We start from the raw sequence: 6000 nt of genomic DNA on the forward strand, positions 1-6000 counted from the left end.
TGTGGATGTGAAGCGAGTCAAAACGACCGTTCGCAGAAAAGCGAGGGCTTCCTAGCCCAGAGACACTTTGTAAGGAGCGGAGTGTGGATGTGAAGCGAGTCAAAACGACCGTTCGCAGAAAAGCGAGGGCTTCCTAGCCCAGAGACACTTTGTAAGGAGCGGAGTGTGGATGTGAAGCGAGTCAAAACGACCGTTCGCAGAAAAGCGAGGGCTTCCTAGCCCAGAGACACTTTGTAAGGAGCGGAGTGTGGATGTGAAGCGAGTCAAAACGACCGTTCGCAGAAAAGCGAGGGCTTCCTAGCCCAGAGACACTTTGTAAGGAGCGGAGTGTGGATGTGAAGCGAGTCAAAACGACCGTTCGCAGAAAAGCGAGGGTTCCCTAGCCCAGAGACCCTGTTTGTAAGGAGAGACTGGATGTGAAGCACAGTCAAAAAGACCGTTCACAGAACTGGAAGCTAACTAGCACTACATCGGCTAACAAGCCAGTGCTAACACCCATGAGCTGGCTTTAGCCAGACGGAAGACCCATGAGCTAGCCAGACGGTGCGACCCATGAGCTGGCTAGACGGAAGACCCAGGAGCTGGCCGTAGCCAGACGGAAGCTAACTAGCACTACATCGGCTAACAAGCCAGTGCTAACACCCATGAGCTGGCTTTAGCCAGACGGAAGCTAACTAGCACTACATCGGCTAACAAGCCAGTGCTAACACCCATGAGCTGGCTTTAGCCAGACGGAAGACCCATGAGCTAGCCAGACGGTGCGACCCATGAGCTGGCTAGACGGAAGACCCATGAGCTGGCTTTAGCCAGACGGAAGCTAACTAGCACTACATCGGCTAACAAGCCAGTGCTAACACCCATGAGCTGGCTTTAGCCAGACGGAAGACCCATGAGCTAGCCAGACGGTGCGACCCATGAGCTGGCTAGACGGAAGACCCAGGAGCTGGCCGTAGCCAGACGGAAGCTAACTAGCACTACATCGGCTAACAAGCCAGTGCTAACACCCATGAGCTGGCTTTAGCCAGACGGAAGCTAACTAGCACGACATCGGCTAACAAGCCAGTGCTAACACCCATGAGCTGGCCCTAGCCAGACGGAAGCTAACTAGCTCGCCATCCGCCAACAAGCCAGGAGTGAACTGAATGCTAACTGGATGGCTACCTAGCCCGAGGCTACGTGACACGAAGCCAGACGGAAGCTAACTAGCTCACCATCGGCTAACAAACCAGTGCTAACATGATGTCTCACAATCATTCCCACATCATAGAGGAGGAATCACCCTCGGATGAGGGATTGGGAGTGTCCATACCCGACCTGGGTCTAGACTACCTAGGAGAACGGGAGGAACACCCAGAGTCCCCTGAAACGTTTGCGGGAAGTAAGGAATTCACAGAACCAAGCAAATCACAATATCCAGAGCTGCCGGCTGTACAGCAAGCAGTAATTGGCACAGGAGAGAAACCTTACTGCTGTGGCCAGTGTGGAAAGAGCTTCAAGGCGAAGCGTAACCTTACACTACACCACATGGTACACACACGAGAGAAACCATACTACTGTGACCAGTGTTACATGAGCTTCCGGAACCTGCAAGGGCTTAAGAGACACAGACGGCGGAGGCAGCCATGCAAGGTGCCAACCTGCTTAACGGGGGCAGTAAGGGGTGATGTGTCTCGCTCAAGAACACTGCGACGCACTATCAAAGACGAGTGTGGAAATGGAAAAAACCAAGAAGACGATGTAGTCATTCTTCCTCTTTATGAGGCGCCAGGCTCCACCTCAAAACGAGTATCTCCCTCCACTGACATAGAGGCGTTCAACTCTCTAGACGAGTACCTAAAGGCCAAAAACATAAATTATGAGCACTGTTCCATTTTCTATGGCTCAGAAGAGGAGGATGGCGACATTCAGATCAAGGATCAGAACCCGGGGCCACAGATGACACCCTCAGGTGAAACTGAGTCTGAGCCTGAACAAGATGGGGAGCTAAATACCTCTGAAACTGAACACAGTTCTGATTACTCAACATATTGAGTAATAGCTCAAGAGAAGCTAGCTCAGGAGGAGCTAGCACGAGAGAAGCTAGCTCAGGAGGAGCTAGCACGACCAACGCTAGCTCAGGAGGAGCTAGCCCAGGAGATGCTAGCTCAGGAGGAGCTGGCACGCCCAAAGCTAGCTCAGGAGAAGCTAGCACAAGAGAAGCTAGCTCAGGAGGAGCTAGCACAAGAGAAGCTAGCTCAGGAGGAGCTAGCCCAGGAGATGCTAGCTCAGGAGGAGCTGGCACGCCAGAAGCTAGCTCAAGAGGAGCTAGCACGAGAGAAGCTAGCTCAGGAGGAGCTAGCCCAGGAGATGCTAGCTCAGGAGGAGCTGGCACGCCAGAAGCTAGCTCAGGAGAAGCTAGCCCAAGAGAAGCTAGCTCAGGAGGAGCTGGCACGACCAACGCTAGCTCAGGAGGAGCTAGCCCAGGAGATGCTAGCTCAGGAGGAGCTGGCACGCCAGAAGCTAGCTCAGGAGAAGTTGGCACGGGTAGCTCAGAAGAAACTGGCGCAGCAGATGCTAGCTCATGAGAAGCTGGCGCAGCAGATGCTCGCTCAGGAGATACAAGCACACGAGACGCTAGCTCGCATGTTGAGACATCTCAAAGGACTAGAGATCCCCGAAAGGGCCTCAATGGACCAACTGATGGAAAGAGAAGTAAGGACCCCCGGTCAAGATCCAGGGTATAAGATGGTGGAGAAACTAATCCCACAGGTGCGAGGCGGGAGCATGTCTCTCAATGATGCAGCAGGATCAGTCATGAATGGAACACCTATGCAAGGATCATGCTCACTGCTTGAAAAGCTATTCAGAGGAGTCCCAGGGGGTAACCCACTGGCAGCCCGATGCGCAGCATGGTCACAAGACCAGTTACGTATCGAATGTATGCTGTATGACCAAGTTAAAATGCTATCTGACAAAAGGGGGGCCTCCCAGGAGTTCCCCCCGAAAACAACCAAGGACAGAACAGGGAAAAAGAAGTACCAATACCTACCTGCAGACGAGTGGGCCGCACTAACCCCAGAACAGCAAGCAGAGGTGAGGACAACAAGGGAGGAATTCAAAGCCCGGAAGGAGAATCAATAGTATCCTTACCCTCTGGGGCCCTGACACAAGTGACTCAAGCAAGTGCAAACTGCACTTGACATACAGCTCATCTGTCAAGAGGAATAATATAAAGTGTTATTGTCATTTAGGAAGAAACATGACATAGAATACTACAAAAGTTTTGTATATATTCTAAGTATAATATATAAAGATGTCCGTCCTTGCTCTAAACCCAGAGTAAAGTAAAGTGAATTTGTAATCTATTTCATTCGGAAGGGATTTCCTGACAGCAACCATTTGGTGGGTTAGCACCCTACCAGCCATATCAGCTGCATGAGATGTACACTCACCAGCACCTATGGGTAAAAAATTGAGACTCTGCAAACTCTCATCAAGCTTAGCACCTTGACGCGGGGGGACAGAGCGAGCATCAGGGTCTCTGTATCCGACGGGCCTATCAGATTTGTGGGGACTTGGAAGCCTCAGCATACAGGACGCTGTGGTGCTTGGGCGGCCAAGTCACTGGTTTATAGGTCTGTCAAAACGGATTGGAGGTTCCGGGGCTAAGAACATAAGTTCAAGTGAGTTGGGCTTTATACTATTTAAATAGGTATCAAAAACCGAAAGAATATGAACCGAAATGACTGCTGTCAGGTGCCTCTGGAGTAGAATTAATTACAGATTTGAAAAAAACCAAACGTAGAAGGTTCTACTCAAAGAAAGAATCACACTTAAAGTATATTTCTGTGATAGCAGTAAAAGTTTACTCACGACTAAAAAGTTACGTAATGTTTTCTTACAGTCAAAAAACGTAGAAGATTCTACTCAAAGAATGAATCACACTTAAAGTATATTTCTGTGATTGCGGTAAAAGTTTACTCACGACTAAAAAGTTACGTAATGTTTTCTTACAGTCAAAAAACGTAGAAGATTCTACTCAAAGAATGAATCACACTTAAAGTATATTTCTGTGATTGCGGTAAAAGTTTACTCACGACTAAAAAGTTACATAATGTTTTCTTACAGTCAAAAAAACGTAGAAGATTCTACTCAAAGAATGAATCACACTTAAAGTATATTTCTGTGATTGCGGTAAAAGTTTACTCACGACTAAAAAGTTACGTAATGTTTTCTTACAGTCAAAAAACGTAGAAGATTCTATTCAAAGAATGAATCACACTTAAAGTATATTTCTGTGATTGCGGTAAAAGTTTACTCACGACTAAAAAGTTACGTAATGTTTTCTTACAGTCAAAAAAACGTAGAAGATTCTACTCAAAGAATGAATCACACTTAAAGTATATTTCTGTGATTGCGGTAAAAGTTTACTCACGACTAAAAAGTTACGTAATGTTTTCTTACAGTCAAAAAACGTAGAAGATTCTACTCAAAGAATGAATCACACTTAAAGTATATTTCTGTGATTGCGGTAAAAGTTTACTCACGACTAAAAAGTTACGTAATGTTTTCTTACAGTCAAAAAACGTAGAAGATTCTACTCAAAGAATGAATCACACTTAAAGTATATTTCTGTGATTGCGGTAAAAGTTTACTCACGACTAAAAAGTTACGTAATGTTTTCTTACAGTCAAAAAACGTAGAAGATTCTACTCAAAGAATGAATCACACTTAAAGTATATTTCTGTGATTGCGGTAAAAGTTTACTCACGACTAAAAAGTTACGTAATGTTTTCTTACAGTCAAAAAACGTAGAAGATTCTACTCAAAGAATGAATCACACTTAAAGTATATTTCTGTGATTGCGGTAAAAGTTTACTCACGACTAAAAAGTTACGTAATGTTTTCTTACAGTCAAAAAACGTAGAAGATTCTACTCAAAGAAAGAATCACACTTAAAGTATATTTCTGTGATTGCGGTAAAAGTTTACTCACGACTAAAAAGTTACGTAATGTTTTCTTACAGTCAAAAAAAACGTAGAAGATTCTACTCAAAGAAAGAATCACACTTAAAGTATATTTCTGTGATTGCGGTAAAAGTTTACTCACGACTAAAAAGTTACGTAATGTTTTCTTACAGTCAAAACCTAAGTAGAAAAAATAGGTACCAGGTCACCTGAACCAAAAGTAACCTAATGTTTACTTAAAATCAGAATAAGTCCTGCATAAGTCCTGCTACTGTGACGGAAGTGGAACCAGCGTAATAATACAGGCTGGTGTTATCAGCAGGAGCTGGGTCTATAAGAGGCTACATAGCCTGGATCTACAAGCGGGCTAACTAGCCAGAGCTAACACCAGACATAACAGTAACTAACTACCCAGTCTGGACCGAGACAAGCACAACACAGGGTCGATCCCCTGTGCAAGAAGGAAGTGGACGGAAGCAACAGTCCGAGAGGCCTGGGAACAATGTGCGCTGGTAAAGGGACAAAACCTGAATCAGTGCCACACTCTTAGTGCCACACTCTCTGGGTGGGAGTCAGCGGACGACGCAGCGGATGGCAAGAAGGAATATACTGACTCAGGTCAGAAATCGGAACTGGAGGAAGACCGGGATAGGTCAAGCTCCAGAGCATCCTCAGGGTCCTCATCCAGACCTCCCAGACCTCCCAGACCTCCCAGACCTCCCAGACCTCCTAGACCTCCCAGACCGGACAGAGAGACATCGGCCTGGACCCAGGTTACAGGGCGACGAGAGCCCTGAATGGACCTGAAAGAGAGAAAAGAAATGAGTCCTCTGTGGACTGTATCTGTGATGTCCTGCGAGGCCTACGGACAGGGTCACAAGACCAGGCCAACCACACTTCAATAGAGGACTGCTGCTACAATTCTCGGGGACCCGTGGGGGTCGCCCGAGAAGTGACAAATCAACCTACCTCAGACTATGGGAGAGATCCAAGAGGTCAGAGGGGGCGACCCCAAGACGACCAAGATGACCAAGATGACCAAGATGACCAAGAT

At 46.7% G+C, this 6000-nt stretch overlaps 1 protein-coding gene across 1 annotated transcript in view; it reads left to right on the forward strand.

Moving 5' to 3' along the window:
• The window catches only part of LOC311240726 (serine/threonine-protein kinase BRSK1-like), a gene marked incomplete at both ends in the record, with an annotated part of 237882 nt that overhangs the window by 87769 nt on the left and 144113 nt on the right, over positions 1–6000 (forward strand). The window lies entirely within an intron of this gene.

The sequence above is a fragment of the Notolepis coatsorum genome (assembly GCF_963971535.1).
Source record: "Notolepis coatsorum genome assembly, chromosome: 14".
In the NCBI taxonomy this organism is placed as follows: Eukaryota; Metazoa; Chordata; class Actinopteri; order Aulopiformes; family Paralepididae; genus Notolepis; species Notolepis coatsorum.